Source organism: Manis pentadactyla, chromosome 2, assembly GCF_030020395.1.
Source record: "Manis pentadactyla isolate mManPen7 chromosome 2, mManPen7.hap1, whole genome shotgun sequence".
Classification (NCBI taxonomy): Eukaryota; Metazoa; Chordata; class Mammalia; order Pholidota; family Manidae; genus Manis; species Manis pentadactyla.
In genome coordinates this window covers 127,841,987-127,862,815 of record NC_080020.1, presented here as the reverse complement: position 1 = coordinate 127,862,815, position 20,829 = coordinate 127,841,987, and positions in this window count along the sequence as shown.

Below are 20,829 nucleotides of genomic sequence, written 5' to 3'. Positions count from 1 at the left end.
TCTGAGCAAGGCGTCAAACCTCTCACTTTGCTCTGTGCAGTCAGATGGTCCAATATGTGGTGCAGGATGTGCTCTGACTCTGCTATTTTCATAAGGCTGCATTTTACAGATGAAAAGAGGCACACAGAATATGACCATACAAAAGCATATTTGCAAGTGGGGTTGTCCTCAGTAATCTGTTTAGCCATCTTTGCAACACTGGCTTTTTCAAAAGAAAACTATTTTCATAAAAATTTCCTTTGACAACCCTTCCCTATCTTGATGACTTGAGAGAGCATCTTTTGTAGACATAGAAGCACATTATTCTCCGCTTAATTCAGTGTTTGATTACCAGGTATGTTTACCTTAAAAAAAAAACACAGTATCACTGAAGTCAAATTGTACATGAGATAAAGTGCCTACAAAAGAATTAAGTTGTCATAATATGCCTCGTAATTTCCCAGGATTATGGTGAATATATTCTTTTTTATAAAATTTCATTTCCCTAAAATATTAGCTACCAAATAGAAAGAATATTAGATTAAAATATTTTATTAGGAAGATATTTAGAGAAAAATAGTATAGACCTCAAATATCTTATATTTCCTTCCTGAACTCGAAACACTAAACTTTATTAAAAGAAAATAGGGCACATGAAGGACACAGGAAGGATAGCCACTAGCGTGCATAGTAAAGATTGCAGGCTCATTGCTCAGTTTTTTTTGTGTAATCATCTGATAACAATTTGTAATTCTCACAAAATACCTTTTTCTCTGCAATCAGTGCTGCTAGAATTGAGAAGGGAGACTGAATGTTTTCTGCTTTTAATTTCTTGGTGAAAAACCAAGAGTAATGAAAACAGAATCAACTAGGTTGGCTTTCATATGACCCTCTTGCCCTGTTTGCAAATTGTGTTGAAGCCAGACAGATGGATGGCCAGCTGCAGCCACACATGACTGGGGTCCTCAGAGGGACCCACACACAAAACAGCCAGCACTTTGGGGGTCCGAAGCTGGGTTTTTCTGCCTCTGAAGACCTCTAGCATGGCTATCTCTAGGCCAGTGTCACTCCCACTCATCAGTGAGGTGTTTGGTCTCAAACTGGGAATGCTAGTAGGATCTGATTCCTGACAGCCAGCCGGGAACCTTTCCCGCATTGTTTACTTCTCACACATGCCCTGCTCTGCAGCTCCTCTGTGAATAGCAGAGGGGAGGGTGCTGCCATGGATACCTTCCTGCCCTCAAGGAAAGTGGTGTAGTGGTGTACCAAAGAACTTGATAAATTATAGTGTCCTTTCTGGGGGAATGCCCCGTTAAGTGAATGAAGAGGATCTCCTTTGCAAATAGGTACCAACACCAGGTCCCTTTTTCTTCACAAGTCATGACAATCATTATTCCCAAGTTATTTGAATGCAGAACTATTTTAACTGCTCATTCCAGTGGTTCTCGAAGTGTGGTCCCTGGACCAGCAATATTAGCATCCCCTGAGAGCTTGCTGGAAATGCAGATTCTCCAGCTGCACCCAAGACCTGCTGAATGGGAGACTGGGGGTGGGATTGGAAATCTGTATTTAGCAGGTCATCAGGTGATTCTGCTGAGTGCTCTAGTCAAAGGACTATTATTTTATGACTTTTGTTCATGTTTCTGTAATAACACTGATATTTTCAAGTTCATGCTGTCAAAATTCACGTCTTCAAATTCATAGCTCCCAAATGTTTCATCCTACAAATAGCTCATGGGGTTCTACATTGTATTTCCTATGCCATGGGATTTAAAACTTCAAAAAGGATAGGTCTCTTCATGCCTGGAGACCACATCTCTGGTTTCAAGTTATACATACATTCCCTCATTCTTCTCTTTATTCACTGAAGTCTTCAGATTTCTTCCAGGTTGATCACTTGATAGAACTTTATATTTCTTTGATTCATAGGATTTGAAAATATATTTTCTGCTGGTTTCTTAAGACCATTGAACTTGATGGGCTCTCGCAATATTTAAAAGTATATTTTCTATTAAATGATAAAGATCTTTTTATCTTGATGTTATTCTGAATTCATTCATAGTGTTAAAACCTTCTGACTTTGATGGATATTTAAAATGATAGCCAGGTGCATTTGGGATACCTTACTTGGCTTTGTGTGACTTGGTTGGAGTAGACAGAGAGGGATATACAATTCTTTCATTCCTTTGGGGATTTTTTTCTTGGAGAAGTGGATCCATATTAAGAACTTCAAGTAAGACAAAGGAAATTCCTAACATTCACAATGGATTCTTATGGGTAAGAGTTTCTAAATTGGGGAATGTTTGAAAAAGTATAGTGCTTAAGGAGGAAATTCTAGCTTCCTTATCCAACCAGTCTTTCATTCAATATTCATTAGTCAAATATTTATTGAGTCCCTAGCATGGTTCAGGCATGACTTCAGGTGATTTGAGGTTCATGAGTGAACTAAATGAACAAAGACATAAGATAAACGATAAACAATACATTAGTAATTTATATAATTTCTAGAAGAGACTTAATGCTATAGAAAAAGGAAACAGTGGAGAAAGATAGTGGAGGAGGGAAGAAGGGAGTGGTTATAGTTTTAAATAGGGTGGTCTGGGGAGGCCTCATTGAAACTGGGTAATTTTAGCAGAGTTGAAGATGAGGGATTTATTTAGGCAGATATCTGGAGGAGAGTCTTCCAGACAGAGAGGAGCTAGAGCAAAGGTGTGACTGAGGACATCTACTGTGCTGGATCAGAGGGTGAGGGGTGAGAGCTCTGACTGGGGATGTTGTGGCCATTTATATGGGCTTTGGCTTTTCCTTGGAGGGAACCAGAGAGCCATTGCAGGGTATAGGACAGAGTAACATGATATGACATGTTGCAAAGGTCGTGTGTTTTGAATAGACTTTAGGGAAGGTTATATTGAATCCATAAAGAGTCTGTAATCCAGGTGAGAGAGAATGGCTTGGGCTAGTGTGGGGGCAATGGAAGTGGTGAGCAGTGTTTATGTCCCAGATAGCTTTTGAAGACAGACCTAAGAGCATTTTTGACAGTCTAGATGTGGGATGTGGTGTGGTTTATTTATAAAATATATTTAGTTTGATGGATTTTTCTTCCAACTCACTCTGTTGAAGGAATTTGCAAAATTACGTTAGAATTTTCAGCTTTTCGGATGAAAGGTTCAATTTCAGTATGTGTGTATTAGTTTGGCAGGGCTGCCATAACAAATACCACAAATTGAGTGGTTTAAACAAAAGAAATTTGTTTTCTTACATTTCTGGATGCTAGAAGTCTGATAGCAAGGTGTCAACAGGCCTGCTTCTTTGGAGGCCTCTTTCCTCTACTTGTAGATGGCTGCCTTCTCTCTGTGGGCTCATATGGTCTTTCATCTGTGTGTGTCTGCATCCTAATCTCCTTCTCTAAGGACACTGTCAGATTGGATCAGCACCCTTCCATGACTTCATTTTATCTTAATTCCTTTTTAAAGGCCCTGTCTCCAAATATCATCATATTCTGAGGTACCAGGGGTTAGGATGTCAACCTATGACTTTTGGGGGCCAATTCAGCCCATAACAGTGAGCAACTGTACATGTTCCTCACTCAACATTTTGTCATTTTTCTTATGTTGTGTGGTGCAGCCATTGTGATATAAAACCTAGAAGACCCTAACAAACCTATGCAGATTTCACAAGGAGATCATCACTTAAAACGAACTGAAGTTCATTCTTAGTGGTACTTGGAAGCATCTCAGCCCTGAATCGTCATGGCTCAATCTAAACATAGGCAAGATACTTTTCATTGGTATGGGCTGTTCTAGATGACTAGAAAGAATATTGAGTTAGAGGTAATTTGTAAGCATCTTACTCTTTTTCTGTTAAGAAGGATATCTGCTTCTTATTTGAAAAGACTCAGTCATGCCAGAAATACATATGACGGAAAGAGAGAATCTCCTGTCATCTTGCCTGACGGTTTGTTGAAGAACCTAGGTGTTGTAACGAGGAGGCGGCCACTGCAGTGCTCCTACCTGCAGACATTTCAGTATTCCCCTGAGGTTTAATCATGGGGGCGGAATTGTTTCGATTGCTCTGGCTACCCACAGACTATTATTAGTTTGATTTGTTGGCCCAGGTAGATGGATTTCTGAGTGCCCAGCATAAGCATACCACCCCAATCTCGGCCAGGTGAGTAATGCCACACAAGCCTCAGAAAAGTTCTATTCTGTCTGGTGGGGGCAGCTTAATGAGGCTTGTTCTGATTGCTGCTGGCTCTGCTCGGGCCCCACAGCCTCTCTGCATATGATGGGGAGAATGTGATGCCCTTCAAAGCACAGAGTATATTGATCTGTTTTCTAGGCAGCAATGTCGAAGCTCTGTCAGCTAATGTAACTTCAAAAGGTTAAATATAGATTTGGAGAGAATGTCCGGTGGCCCACAAATGTTTTATGGTGGTGTGAGATGCAGATACAGGGAAGGCAGAAGCTCAGGGGTGGGTTTTTGTGGTTATGTTTGCATCTCCCCAGGCATAAGTTATGTTCTCTGTGTTTCATCTGGCTCTGCCGTACCCTGGGTCTTCATAAGACAATGCCATCCCTAAACGTTGAGGAAAAAAGAAAATGTCAAAGACAGGAAAACAGATCTCTTTACTTTTCTGAATTACACATACATTAATCAGCATGACTGACTGCCATTCTCCCGTTGTGCCCAAAAAGGTGGTGGTGTGTAGATCAGGAGGAGAAGAGTCGGTGGAGGGAGAGGGAGAGAGAGAGAAGTATGAACCCTTTGGTAGCAGGATGCTGAATTTAAACTTCTTGGGGTAAAAACACCAAGCATTTGGCAATATGTTGCTAAGTGACAGATTTAGAAAGTTCTTTGTCATTTGATCTTCCAACTTTTTTTCTCCTCTTGCCTTTTATACTGTGCGGGAAGTAAAAACAGCTCTGTTGGGTATTTTTCTTTTTTGTTTTGAGCCTCGTTTTTCTCCTTTGTGTCTTACGCAGTGGTAAGTTGTAGTATGCTTGAATTTGTAGAACATGCCTCAGGGGAAAAGTTTATCCTTGGAATATTTTCTTCATTTAGTTTAATAACATTTGTGTGAATATGGACTGATTCGTATTAAAGCAGATTTTTGCTGATCATTTCAGTCTCAGAAAACCTGGGTTTGAATCTTAACTGTACTACCTCTTGGCTGTGTAACCAGTAACCATGTTGTCACCTCTCTCAGCTCACAGCTGTTGCAGTGTAAAGCATTGGTGATCACACTGCCTGACCTTCCACAGTGCTGTCTGGAGTGTTACAGGAGTAATATATGATAGTGCTTTGCATACTAAAGAGCCCACTTAAGTTTTGCTATTAATATTGAAATATTCCTGCACTTATTTAAATAGTACCATTAAGAGAATCTTTTTTGAGAAAATCTCTTAAATTGAATTAAGAATTCTATTTGGAAAAAAAGGACATGGAAATGACTGGCTGGCTCATTTTCTTGGATTCAGGCTGTTAGCCCTGGAGACAGACCAAAAAAAGGAGGGGAGATTTTTGTAAACAGGCATATGGGTAAGCAGCTACCTGAGAGATGTGTCTTTGATTTTTCTGATTGCTATAATTGATTTATGCCCATTTTACTGCCTGTGTGAGGTTGGTGTGCAAATGTGACATTAGCCCCTAATTATATTATAAAAGAATGAATTATATAGGTAATTAAAGGTTGTAAGACTGAAAGGTGATGCTGCCCCAGAGGCATAATTCTGTAGGATCAGGTTTCCATATTGCGTGTTACTTCTCAGAATTAAATAAGAACAGAACCCATTCCTCACCACCAAGGTAGCATGGGACTGCTAGGGTTAGGAAACATTCTCTGCTGGCTTTCATTTTGGGGTATAAAATGAAAATAAAACACTACATGTCCAGAGGAACATTCTTAACAGACAATAGAAAATTTTTCTTTGGGGCAGTCTGACTTGTTTTAGAAGACGGGATGAGAGCAGTGTTCTTTCACATTCTGTCCAATTCCAAGGATATCATTGATTCTCAACTATCACTGAACTCTCCAGAACAGTGTAAATAGATTCTCCCAGTTGTTTTATTCCCAGATGAATATTTAGCTTTTACCAGATCAAAGGCAACAGAGCACTTTAAAAATCAGGGGAGTGAAGAAGTGTATTTATTTTGTAGATGAATGACATTAATTGCTTATGCTGTGTGCAGAACCAAATCAAGAAGTCATGTTTTTTTCATTTTTTCCTGGCTGATGCTAATTTCTTTAATGTTTTGGAATGTCTGAGAATTCAGAAGTATGTCTGAATACACTACTTTGTAGTCAGATCCCAGCTCCATCACTTATTAGCTGTGACACTTGGGGAGGATTGCTTCATCTGTCTGACCTCAGTTTCCTCATCTGCAAAGTGAGACTAGGGCTTTTGTGAAGTTGCGAGGGATTTTTACACTTCAAGTACCTTAAAGTATACTGGAGTATCATAAACATTTTCTAAATGTTATTGACAAATTTCAGAAAAATTATTGAAGCAAGGACATCTCCCTATGTACTGAAGTCCTTGTAAAGCCAGAATGAAAACAGGGTATTCAGTCTTCCGTTTGGCATCTGTTTGGTTTATGGCATTTGGCACAATTATTGTTATGTTAATAGAATGGCCAGAACAAAGGGCGTTGTGCTGGTGAACCCAGACTTCATTTTCACTGCCTCACAGACTTCACTTTTATTTACAGAGGGATAATGAAATGCAACAATGAAAAATAATACTGATGTATAACATGTAACCTTGAAATTTTAAGTATGTGTTGAGTAAGAGGGGTGATCCTCCTTAGCCAATTCATTTTCAAGACACAACTTCTGCCTTTGCTGTCCTGTGAGATATATATATATATATATCTCACACATATACACCTGGCAGCTAACTATGCCCCAGGGACTAATACTGATAGGTGGGCCATTGCTGGTGATGCTTCACTCACTCCTGAGCAGATGCACCTCTTTCATTTATTTTTATTTTTCCTTTTCCTGTCTCCTGCTCACAGTTTCCTTATACCATGCCCTTTATTTTCCTTATTTTTTTTTTTTACCCCTGTCAGTCTGAAGCTTGCCAAAAGAAGCTGCACTTTCTGTCAGGTTTTTGCTCCTAATGCAGTGACAGACATAAAGAGGTTAGGGAGTATGCTTCATGAAAGGAAAGGAAATATAACTTGGCTTTTCTCAGTGTTAGAGGCACTGCACACGCTTTGGTTTGAACTAGTTGTTGTTTCCGGTGATGGCTGGGAGCAGAGCTCTACTGCAGGTAGAACTTATTTATATTGGTAATTCCTTCTGAAAGCATATGAATACAGCAAGTGGTAGTCTGACCTGAGCAAGGGACTCCAAAAAAGGAAGCTGCAGTTGGGTGGTTTCTGTTGCTGTGAGGTTATGTGTTGCTCACTGCTCTGTGGGAAGAGGAGCAAAGGTACTGATAGGCATAATTATGACAAAGCAAAGGAGGGAGGAACGGTGCTTCAAAAATGCAGCTGAGAGTGAAAATCCACGCATCGGTTAACCTCTTGGCGTGTGCCAGTGTTGCTGTGAGGATACGAGCGTACTGCACTGGGTGGGCTCTCGCAGGGCTGAGCAGCGAGATCAGGGCCCAGGAGTGTGCTGTGTGCACAGGTACAAAAGGAGTGGAAAGAAACAGAGGCAGTTGTCCAAGCACAGGGGACTAGGACTCAACCAGGCACAAAAACAGATGGACTTCTTTTCCAAGTTTTGTTTCAATAGTGAATAAAACCATAGTGACTGCCTAGACATTGCCAAAGAACCTTCTTGGCATGATGAATTAACCTTTTACTCCTTAGCTTGCAGTAATGTTACTATGGACTTCATTCTCTAGTTAGAATGGCAGCCTATCCTTCAGTTGCCATTTATTCAAGTTGTGCAACTGCAAAGCCGTATTTTCCCTGTTCTTTGTTCTTTGGTGAAAGGATGTTTAGTGGCCTTGTTTATCCTTTGGGATGGAATCCGAGTGTGTCCTATGTTGACCTCAAATTGTTAGAGAAACTTATTCTATTTCAGCGAACTGCTATTCCAGACAAACTGTCCAATTGTAATTTTTCTACTACCCATGATTCTTAGAAAGAAATGGGACTTGGACAAGACTCTGGGAAAACCCAGAGTTGTCTTTGTGGTGTTCCCATCCTTCGTGATGCATGTTTCAGGACTGGGATGTGCTGGTTATCTATATACACTGCCTCTTCCTTCCAAGGCCACCCTTAGGCTGCATGGGACCCTGGATAAATTTTTTTGGTGGGTCCCTCTTTATATAACCAATTTCATTTAAAAATACTTGGAAAATTCATGAATACAGATGAAGTATTTTATAGTGATTTATTGCTAAACATGTAGAAGGCTGGGTAGAGAAGAGATACCAATGCATTTATTTACTTACAATTGTAGCTTTTTACTCTTCATAGTATCTAGACACCATTTCTTTCAGTTTAGATTCAGGAATTACCTCTTCATATTCTTTATTGTCAAATATGCAAGAAAGTTCGCTTATTATTTGAGTCCTATGGCTGGTCAGAACCTGTCTGGGTTAAAACAATATAGCTCCTCTTGGCTCGCAGTGCCCTAATGCCGTTTGTTTCATGCTGGTTACATCATTATTCACGGTGCTGCCCCATCCATCCTGCTGCCCGTGAGTAGCTTCCAATGGCTCTTTCAAGGGTGGCTTCTGTACTTCTTTGAGGATGACCACAAATGCACACAGTATGTGGGAAAACATGAACAATATTTTATGGGCATGCTAAATCTATCACTTGGCATTTTATAGCATAACTATAGAACAACCTGTTTTGCAGCTGTGTCTTCTCTTGAACTCTTTAGGCTATAATCACAGCATTTGTAAGTGTGAACCCCTGGTTTCTACGCACTGTCACCAGTGGGGAAGATAGGTGAGGAGTCTGTAGTAGAGCAGGGACAGTGATCCCATGCACACAGGGAATCCCTGACCCTCATCTGGCTTAACCCAGGACAGTACGGTCATCACATCTATGGGAGCAAGAAGACATGGATTGGAAGGCCTGTTGATGTTGTATAGCAACAGTCTAGAAAGCCCCTGGAGAAGACAGGTGATGCCACCCCCAGGGACTGTACTGCATGTGGTACAGGGCCTGTGGAGGGGTGAGGTGACTTCCCTGGGTGCCAGCAGCTGGAGGGAAGGGGAGGCACCGGGTATGTGATGCCCGACACTTTGAGTGCTGTGGACTAAAGGGACATTGTGGTGGGAGCACGATGGGTGACTGAGGATGCAGGAGACCACATATGTAGGTCAGACTCAAGGGTCGGCTGTGGGCTGGTGGGGTGGGACCCGAGATCCTGAACTCATCCTGTGTCCAAGTGGTTGAGGATTACTCAGAATCAGAATGTCAGCACCACTCTCGTAGCCCCATCTCACACCATCCCATCCAAACAATACTGTGCCTGTCAGCAGAACTGATCCACTCACCAGGCTGCTTTGCTGGAACCGGACCCAGCCCTACGGTCCCAGGATGACTCACAGGCACAAGTTTTGGAGCTCTTCGGGGCACTGGGTCCATCCCAAGTGCAAGGTGGAGGCTTGGAGAGAACCCTCATGGATAGAAATGGAGTCTGACTACCTGCTGGTCCCCACCTGGGCTCAGGGAGCCTGCCCAGGCAAGCTGCCCAGACCCCAGAGAGGTGGGGTGGGGAGGCTGCAGAATCTCGTGGTTGGCACAGGGAAGCACAGGTCCCCTGGAGCATGGGGACCCTGGCAGGTGCCCAGCTTCCTGTTGTAAAAAGGAGTGAAAAGAACAAAACGGAAGGTAGATATGGGAGACGTTAGGAAAAATGTGAAGTGTCAGGCAAGTCTGAGCCCTGAGAAGGGATGTCCGCGAGCTCACCACCGAACTGAGTTAACATAAAGAACAACGACAGAAAGTACTGTTATAATGAAGCCCCAGCAATTTTGCGCTGGAGGGAGAAAATGCTATAAAGGACAGTATGAGGTTTACTGACAAAACTAGAAGATAGTTGGTAGATTATATAAAATTATTGTATCACTCTAAATGATGAAGCTGATAACTACACAGCAGTTATGTAAGAGTTTATTTCTTTACCTAGGAAGGGCATTCTGAAGTATTCAAGGGTAAAGAACTATGTTCAGAAAACATTTATCATCTATCTATCTGTATCTATCTATCTATCTATCTATCTATCATCTATCTATCTATCCATCCTATCCATCTGTCTATCTGTCTATCCATCTATCTATCTATCATTATCTATCTATCTCTATCTATCTATCTATCTATCACATCTATCATCTATCTATCTATCTATCATCTATATCTATCTTTATCTATCATCTATCTATCTATCTATCATCTATATCTATCTTTATCTATCTATCTGTCATCTATCTATCTATCTATCATTCTCTCATCTCTCATCTATCTATCTATCCATCATCTATCTATTTATCTATATCTATCTATCTATCATCCATATCTATATCTGTCATATCTATCATCTGTCTATCTATCTATCTATTTATCTATCATTATCTATCTATCTATCTATCTCTATCATCTATACCTATATTTATCTATCTATCTATCATCTATCTATCTATCTATCTCTCATCTATCTATCTATCTATCTGTCATCTATCTACCTATATCTATAGCTATCTTTATCTATCATATCTATCTATCATCTATATCTATCTATCTATCTATCTATCTATCTATCTATCTATCCCTATCTATCTATCCATCTATCTATCTATCTGTCTATCTATCTATCTATCTATCTATCTATCTATCTATCTATCTATATCATCTATCTATCTATCTATCTCTATCTATCTATCTATCTGTCTATCTATCTATCTATCTATCTATCTATCTATCTATCTATCTATCTATCTATATCATCTATCTACCTATCTATCTATATCTATCATCCATATCTATATCTATATCTATCTTTCATATCTATCTATCTATCCATCTATCATCTATATCATCTATCTACCTATCTATCTATCATCTATCATCTATCTATCATCTATATCTGTATCTATCTATCTATCTATCTATCTATCTATCTATCATCTATTTATATCTGTCTATCATCTATATCTATATCTATCTATCTATCTGTCATCTATATCTATATCTACCTATCTATCTCTCATCATCACCTACCTCTCTAACTGTCTAGGTCCTCCTCTTTCTCTTTCTTTTTCTCTCCCTCTTTCCTTCCCTTCCTCTCTCTCCCTCTCTCCTCCTCTCCCTCTTTACTGTCCTTCCTTCTGTATCATACAGTTGAATATAGTTTAGGGAACATTTGGTTTACTGACATGTTCCATAGATTAAAATAATTTTAGATGAAATAATTGCAGGAAAACACTGACTTCATCCAGAACGGGTGCCACCCGGGAGAAATGGCCACAGAGATGTGAGGTGAGGGAAGTGATCCAGGACTTGTCTTTGGGCATCCACAGCTGATTAGAAGATTATGAAGAGAGCTTGAGTTAAAATAATCATGATAATTGCTATATTAAAAAAAATTTGAAGGAAAACCCCCAATTTATTTTGATATAAAAATGACCATATGTCTAAACTTGTCAGGAGCATCACAGCATGTCATGTAGCAATAATGTGGGCTCTGGGGAAAGGGAGGCTGGATTTCAACCCCAGCTTTTCCATTGGCCACCTGGGTGATCTTGGACAGATTGTCTAAGTTTTTTGTGCCTTCAGTTCCTTATCTGTAATGGAAATAATAAAAGCCCTGTTAAGAATACCTTTGGCAAGTGATAGAAATTGTGACTCATACTGGCTTAAGCAGAGAAGTCCACATTGTTGGTGTGGCTGTTCAACAGTGTCAGAAAAATGAGATTCTTTCTAATTTTTTTCCTCTAGAACACTTTGTATGTGTTTCCATTTTCTATATAGGAAGAAGGGCAGAGAACATTGAAGGAATTTTAGCTGAGTCTGCCCTTTTATCAGGAAATCAAAGCTTTCCTGGAAGTTCCAATGAGCAGAATTTCACTGATGTTTCATGTGCCTGAAGTGTGTCTCATGGCCACCCCTTGATTTGGGGCGGAAAAGGAGATTGTAGATGTAAGTCGAATCACGCAGCCGAGAGTGTCTGTTATGGGTATTATAGGGTTGTTTTGAATATTTAATGAGCTAATAATAAAGTTCTTAGAAAAATCCATAATAAATATTTAAAAATGAACTATTGTTATTCCTATTTTGGTGACATTTGTAGAAATTATAGTACTTTTTCCTATGTATTATAAGATGTCATCAGTTTTGGAAATGATTTCGAAAAATCCTGTGGGAACAGGAGAAGGAAGAAGCCAACAATTCACTGCGCAGGTCCACTGTGATCTGTCTCTTTGGCGGCCAAGAGTGCGGGTGGGAAAATATACTGAGATGGACTTTGCAGATTTTGAAGGGAATGCTGGGATCCCAGAGTAGCAGAGGCCAGGTGGTAGCACTTGCTTGCTTATTTTCTTCCCAGGAATACGTGCTGGACAGTCAGTTATCCTTTTATTATTTTCCATGCCGATGGGCTGTGTTTATTTTCTTGGGATGGGTTCAAATGGAACACAACCACCGTTGTCTTATTAATTTCAATGGGTGATGTTACCACTTTTGCTCCTCTAGAGATGGGGATGGTTCGTCTGTCCACTGGGGCTCCACATACAGAAGCGCAACCAGATTTCATTGGTGGCTCTTCTCCAGGTTACTAGCTGGGCACTTTTCAGAATGCCCCGAGTGGCTGTTTGGAACTTGTCTTTGCTGACTCCACTGGGCTCAGTTTCAACTCTTTCCTAATCCACTAATGAACCTTTATTAAAGTGGGAGAGAGTTGAATCAGTCTTTAGACAGGTTATTAAAATCTGGAGCAGGAAAAAGATCAAAAGGGAACAATTAAGGAACACTCAGTCCCCCTTCCATCCCCTCCTCAGTCTCCCTACAGCTGATGTTTTTTGGAGAAATGTCAATATTAGTCCGTTAATGTTCAGAAGTCTTTTGATTTTGTTTTATTTTTCAAGGCAGCTACATGAAGAGAGTCTCATTCACCAACCCTTCCCCTCTTTTTCTCTTTTGTGATTTGAAGTTCAAGTTGAGCAGGTCAGGTTGAATATCCATGAGGATTTAAGAGATTAAATAGACATTGAAATACCAGCCTTTTAGGATTCTGAAAAAGTATCTGTTAGATCAAATGGTAATTACAAAGCACCCTGATGGTTATTACTGCCCCCTGTTCTTCTGCAACCCACTTTTGGCACCCTGTGTCTAGGACATCCTGTATCTACTTGTGCTGAATTGTAAAGGAACCATTATGTACCTCCTCAAAAAATGTCCACTCATCCTTAACCTCACAAGTCAAGGAAGAGATGACTTCCAGATATGCAATTCAACTTCTGACACTAGCCATCTTCTGTTCTGAAATGTCTCTGTTGTTCTGCTGCAGTCATTTGCCTCTTCTCTGGTTACTCATTCACTCAAATGTTGAGCAAACAAATTTCTGTTAGACCCAGAGGATATACCGATGAATGTTTCAAAATTTCTGGCTGCCAAAGAACTTGCATTCTGCCAAATAATTGATTTCATAAGAGAAAGCCGTAATAATGTTAGTCACTGACTTAAAAGAGAACCTTAATTAAGTATGATATTGTGCTTTGTACTTGTTTTTATCCATTCCCATTTCTTCATTAACTTCTTAATTGGGAAAAAAAATAGTCATTACACAAATCTATTTTCAAATTTAGCCGTAGATATGTGACTTCTTCTCTCTCTTTCTAGATAGATAGATATAGATATGTTCTCTCTCTATATATTTGTTATTTCTTTTGGGTGAACTGTATTGTTCATTTATGAAAATTGCTAATTAAACCAATCAGTTTTCTAATCATAATTTTAAATTAAAAAGCACTTAATACTTTTTTAGAGTGTTTTTGTAATATTATCTCGTGTGATCCTTACAGGGAAGAATGATCATCTTCAAATAAGAAAATATTGGCTCAGAGTAGTTACTTGTTGGAGTTCAGAAAGCTAGTTAGTTATCTAAGATATCAGTTACCTGTCTAAGATCAGAAAGCTTGTTAGTGATAACATTCAAGTATGAAGAGAGTGTTTATTGTCTTTCTGTTCTACTCATTTATTCTATGAGTAATTGTTGAGTCCTTCTGTGTGCTAGGTATAATTTTTGATGCTGGGATTCAGCAGTGAGCAAAAGAGAGAAAACCCCTTGGCTTTGTAGAGCTTACCTTCTGGTGAGGGAAACAAAAAGAAATCATATTCTTTAGAATATAAGAAGCTGATAAGGAAGGTACAGGAAAAACCAGGAGTCTTGGGGAGTCATAGTTTATAATTTTAGGTAAGGTGGTCAGAAAGGCATCCCTGGGGTGGTGATATTTAGGCAGGCACTTAAAGGAGGTGAGAGAATGAGTCACAGTGGTATCTGGGGAATAGCAGGAAAATAAAACATGCTAAGGCACTGAGGCAGCAGGGAGCCTCATGTGGCTGGAAGGGAGTGAAGAAGCGGTCCAGTGGGAGGCGAGATCTATGAGGTCAGGTGTTTGGGTTGGAGGGTCCGGGGAAGGCTCACAGGGTGGTGGATGACAATGGAGGTGACCACAGGGACTTTGGCCTCTGGGTGCTATCAACGTCCGATGGGGGCTTTGAGCAGACATACTTTCTTATCTGACATTTTAAAAAGGATCATTCTGGTAGGTGCCTTGAGGAACACCATAGGAGGGCTCAGGAATCCTGGTTGTGCTGGTGTGTGATGTAGGTGAATCTCCGAGGAGCAGCGGGCTTACAGCCTGAAGCCCTGCATTCTAGGAGGGACTCTTCTTTCCACCAGCTGTTGGGGGCTCTTGGGACAATCACCTAATGTTTTACTAGGAAGAGAAATAACACTGAACAGTTAGTACATATTTGAACCAATTTCCTCTTACTCCCTACTCTCTGTAGCCTGCTAAGATCCCCAAGTTTGGTGCCTGTTTTTTCTCCCAGTGCCAGAGCCTGGGCCTCTCTGCTCATCCCATCTCCATCCTCACAGTGCCCTTACTCTCAGCTCTGAGTTCTCCTCCCTATCTTCTTTGGCGCATGTGGAAAATAAAAGGCAAAGGACCATGTCTGTGTAAGGCCCGGAGTGGTTCTGGAATTCCAGGTTATAACCCATGACCTTTGTCTTTTGCTAAAGCAGTCAAAACAGTATAGAGATATTTAAAAGTTAAAAAAGAAAAAGGCAACTCCAACAACCTTCCTCACCACTGAACTATTTGAGATTACAGGGTTTCTGGTACACAATAGGAGGCAGATCACTGTGTCTGCAGTTCGGGGACTAGGGTGTGCTGTGAGCGTACAGGCATCAGCTTGTTTTGGTTTCACTTTACTTTAGTTATTTGATTTGGTGTCTGCAAAACCCTGTGTGCACATTTTTACGAGCCTTGGGACAGTTTATTGCCAAGCTTGGTTGAACTCTAAAACATGCTTCCAGTTTCATCAAAACCACAAATTATTTACCAAATAGGCAAGGAAACAAGAGGTCACTGAGCTCATTTATTGCATAACTTTAAACTTCCTTTCCATGTACTGACATCTCACAGCAGTGAGAATGATGGGTTCTTCAGGCAGATTCAGTAACAGGGAGGAAAGGATGAAAAGTGATGGAAGTTGCTTACTTCTATATCACTCTAGGGCTTGCTTGGATGCTAAATGCCAAGAACAGTGGAAGGTACACACAAAACAACCCTCCCTTTCCTACTTCATTGTGTTTCTAAAGAGTTAAGCAGCAAGTGCTGGAAACACTGTCTTGTGGGAGATAAAATTATTTCAGATATGAAAAACATGTATTAACCTAAAACAGTAGAATGAGCAATCATTAGAATGAAATTAATGGTATAGACCGTAAATCTTTCACACACCAGCTGGTGTCGGTTTCTCTCAAGATATTTCAACCAGCAAACACTTACATTCAGCAGAAAAGAGAGAGTCATGGTGACAGGATGACTATTAAATACATAAGGGAAAAAGCAATAACCTTAGATCAAAGGAAAAGGGTAAGGAAGGGAGGAAAGATAAGTCCTCTGTGTCTAGTTTGGAAAGATAATGGCTCAGTTTGAGCAAAGTGGGGAGATAAGCATAGTTGGTTGGAAATTTGAAACTTCTTAGAGGATGACAAAATTCTTGTGTAGGTTTACTTAAGACACATGGGACATGGGTCTGTCTGAAGGGGTTAGGACAAATGCCACTTTATTATGTTTTGAGAACTTTTCTTTTCCAAATTTTACCTTTTCTTTTTTCCTCCAAGGGCAAGGGCAGGTGCCAGGTGCTGATGGATCATTTACCTTAGAGAGTCCCTCGTCACAGAGGAAATAGCTTATAGAGCCAGAGCAGAGACCTCTTCTGGGGGGCTTCCACGCTGTGAACTGAGCCCTTGGGGCTGAGACACCAGATGCTCTCCTGACATTAGCTGGCTTTAATTTAATCAAAGGATGGGACCCAGAGGAAATTCAGTGACTGATAGTAGGGGGCAGGAACCCAACAGAGTTTAGCTGTAATTTCAGATGCAGAGAAAAGAATGCTTCAGGAAGCAGGGTTAGAAGAATATTATGAGTTTTTAAATTCCTTCATGTTTATGATTTTAATTATTCCTGTTTCCCAAAATGATTAGTAGAAACAATTTAGGAGGAAATGGATGCGTGTGCTGGAAGGGAAGAGAAAAGCTGGGGGACTATATCCTCTTTCACAGCCTGGCTTGCTGTTGGCAAGGGGGTGGTGTAATTTGAGGAAGGGAGGGGGATTGACAGTTCCTGAGAGGAGAATTCGTTGGGAACCAGGCTGATTCCGCTGGGATCTCCAACACTCCAGACAAAACCCAGAATCTGACAGTCAGAATGAATGTTTATCCCTAAATAGAAGGAAAAAGGAGTTGAAATGGACCTGAAATGATTTACATTATAGAGGTTCAGGTTGAGAATGAGTTCATTTTCATGTCCACACACGATCTGTGTAAAGTTCACTTTGCATCCATGATGATTTCTGTAAAGAGCTTAGAATAATGCCTGGCATCTATTAAGGGCTCAATAAATGTTGGTTCTTTTTACCTCTGACTCCACCCACAATTTGTGCCTGATTATTTATTCTAGTATCATAAACAACTCAGCCAAACTTTCTAAAGTGTTGTATCTGTGCTTTCTAAAGCAGATACACCAAGTAAGAGTTAAGATATAATATTCTAAACTCTACTTCTTTGGAATTACTTTCTCAATGTTCCAGTTTACTCCTATTAATCAGGCATGGAGCTCCTTCTTGAAATTGGTTTTATTTATCTTGACTATAGGACAATTTGAAAAAATGGTTTCTATTATTTTTGAAAAGAGGTTGAAATCTTCAAACAATTAACACAATTTATGCATTTTTCACTTGGTCTTGTTTTGAAGTTATGGAAGTTAATTTCCCTCTTAAAATTAGTAGTATTAAAAACATAATTTGTACTGCATTCCATTTGGGTTTAAGATAAAGATTATGGTACGGTGACCACACAGCCTATGGAATCAGGGAGAATCTTTTCTCTCTAGCAGTTTGTGATGTGCTACGTATGGTTTTCTTAATATCTCTCCTATATGGGGTTAGCTGAGGTGCTTGAATATGAAGGTTGCTCTCTTTAATAACTTTGGAAAATTCTTGACCATATTGTCTTTGTATATTTATTCTGCCATCTTCCTCCCTCCCTCTCTCCTTCCTTCCTTTTCTTGCTTCCTTTCTTCTCCTCCTCCTCCATCTAGTCCTCCTGCTCCTCCCTGCCATCTGCCCCCATATCCCTGTCCTGGTAACTCTAATAATAAGGAGGTAAGATTTTGCCCTATGACTGGCATGTGACTGACTGACATGTGTATTCTTTCATTCTCTCTGTGCTTTAGTCAAATAGTTTATACTGATATGTCTCTGGGATTACTTAGCAAATCTGCTGTGCTGTTAAACCCACTAATGATGTCTTAATTTCAGATACTGTATTTTTTCAGTCTTAGAATGATTTTTTATAAATGGATTCCAATCTTTGAGGGAGTTCCACATCCTTTCATTACTTCTGTCCATATTTCCTTCCAACTTCTTTAGCATATTAATCACTTTATCAAAGTCTTTGGATGCTAGTTGTAAGATCCATTTTTTTCTCTGCATCCATTAATATTGTTTGTTCCACTTGATTATTGGCCACACTTTCCTGCCTCTTCTTGTGTTAGTAATTTGTTATTGTATGCTACATAGGAAGTACAAAGCAAGGTCAACGTCCTGTATGATGCTGCTTCTGCCAGACGGAGGTCTGTTCTCCTCTTTGAGACAGATAAGGTGAAGAGCTGGTCACCTCAGTCCATAGGGACTGAGCTGGATCAGGACTGGGTTGAAGTTCTGTTTACCTTTAGTTTAGTCCACCTCTAGTTCTCTTTTTTCCATAGGTCTGCTTTATATACTTTCAGCTGAGAGCCCTGAGAGCCTGTGGGGGATTAGGTATATTCAGCATCTCGCCGCACACCACAGTACCTCCAAATTTGATGATGTCCTGGGGAGACCGGCCCTGTTTCCGAGCCAGGCTCTTTTTGTCAAGGGGGACTTCTCTTCCCAGTTAGTAAGGGATTGCTGAGATTTTAGTTTATTTACTAGCAACTTTCTAACCCTGGGTTTGGCTTCAGAATTCAACAAAGGCCCTTTAGGGAAAACCAGCTGAGCATTTAGGGAAACCGAATCCCAAATCGTTGTGCTTCCATGTATGAATGCCAAAAGCTTTGCTGGTTTCTCTTTGACCTTCTTTGGTCCTTCTGTGCAGACCAGGTCTGATCTTCAGACTGTGCCAGGAGCTGATGATGCTCCAGGGAGGAGAACAGCCCATGAAAGGTACCTTGGTAAAGCTCTCCATTCTGGAGTTTCAGTTTATTTAATTCTGTTTGTTTCCACATCCTTGGATCTTTTTAAATGTAATTTTTGATTTGTATTTTTTAATTTGTCTACCAAACATGTGCTCTGCTGCAACAGATTGCATTTTGCCTGTAACCGGAAGTTTCCTTGGGATTGAATTTTAAGAAATTTGGGGCAGCTATGTCCTTTCTACCTACTAGCCTAAAAGGAGATTTTTCACTTATTTTCCAGAGCATCAGGCAAGAATATCACAAAAAGAAGTGTGGGCATATGTGAAAAATAGAGAAGAAAAGTTAAATTTGTGTGCCCCAAAGTTCAAACAGAATTATATCCCCTGTATTTTCTTGTACAGTAATAAATGTACTACACTGGCCACATTTTTCATTCACTGTTTTTCACTATGGGACCTATTTGTGAAGGGGATTACTTAACTGCATGGGGAAACACTGCAATGTTTGAAAGTGAACCTTGCAGGTCATAATCCGACCTTGGAGGTCTTGGCATGGGGCCTATGCACATGAAAGGCTTGACTCTCCTCTTGTCTCTACCTTGGGTAGAGGAAGCGCAGGGAGCCTGAGAGCTGTCTGGCTGCCCACAGAGCCTCCCGACGAGCGTCAGGCCAAGAGGTGATGTTACTCTGGATGCAAAGCTTGGAGACTGTTGGATCTGGAGGATGACCCCCGAGTCAGGGGACCTGTGTCTAAGGGGGTGGCTCTCATTATCCTGAAATGGGGTGGTTGTGTTTGCAACTTCCATACACCCTTTCCTGTGTCCTGAATACATATTCCTTTTGCAGTTAAGCTTCTGGAATCCTTCACTTTGGCCCACTCTGGTTTTCTTTCTGGTTTTTCTACCACCATGAAATCCCAATTCTGCTCTCTACTTTAATTGCCCACATCACATGGCTGTGCCTTGGCATTTGAAAACCCCGAACAGACTTTACTGATTTGATCCTTACGATGGACTTACGTGGCGGGCATGGCCTAATTTCCATTTTATGGACCAGGAAACCAAAGGTCAAGACATTAAGCACAAATAGTAACAACAATGATGGGATTTTAAAGCAGGTCATTTTATTTCTCTTTTTTCCCAATGATACCATTATGTGAATTGATCTTAGCTCTGAGATGACAGATGGCGCTAGAGCAAGAACACTTCCTTACCTATGGTATATAATTGAAAAGTGAAGATTCCGCACAAATAAATATGGAAGGGATTTTTCCCCTCTCTTATAACTTCCTTTCTGGGGCCTGGCCCTCACCAAGCTTCGATAACAGAAAGGGGGTTTAATTTAACTGAAAGGAGAGGACGTTGTGGAGACTGTCAGCATCAAGTAGCATGAGGTGATTATCCTTATCCTTGGAAGTATGAGAAGTCTGAGGGTCTTGGAGGGGGCTCAACCTTGACTTGCACAAATGAGATCCAAGCTCCTACCTGCCTCTCTTTCCCTGTCAGCTTCTCTGCTATACTGGGTACCTTTTCTCCCCCACATAGGTACATCTAGAGGAAACTGGATGGAACTGGGTGACTAGATGTCAAGGCAAGGAGAGAAGGACTGAGTTCCTAGGGGAGATGCTTGGGGGCAGGACAACTACATGGGGGACTGAGAAGTAGAAGGGCTTCCAAGTTCACTAAGGTTGAGGATAAGTTGCTTGGGGCAAAGCCTACTTTTTGGACCCAATGATCTCATTGGATGCTTCTGTACCTTGAAAAAATGATATATCAGCCATTTCATGTGATTCAACTCATTATTTCAGATATTTGGTTATCCAGTATAATGGGTATTTCAATAAGTAAATGCTCAGTCATGACTTCTTCTCACTTGAAGACATAATAGATCAGCTAGATGCTTGTAGCTGTATGATACCCTGGGTGCCATAGCTACAAATGCAGATGTCATTCTGGGTACTGAATTGGTGACTT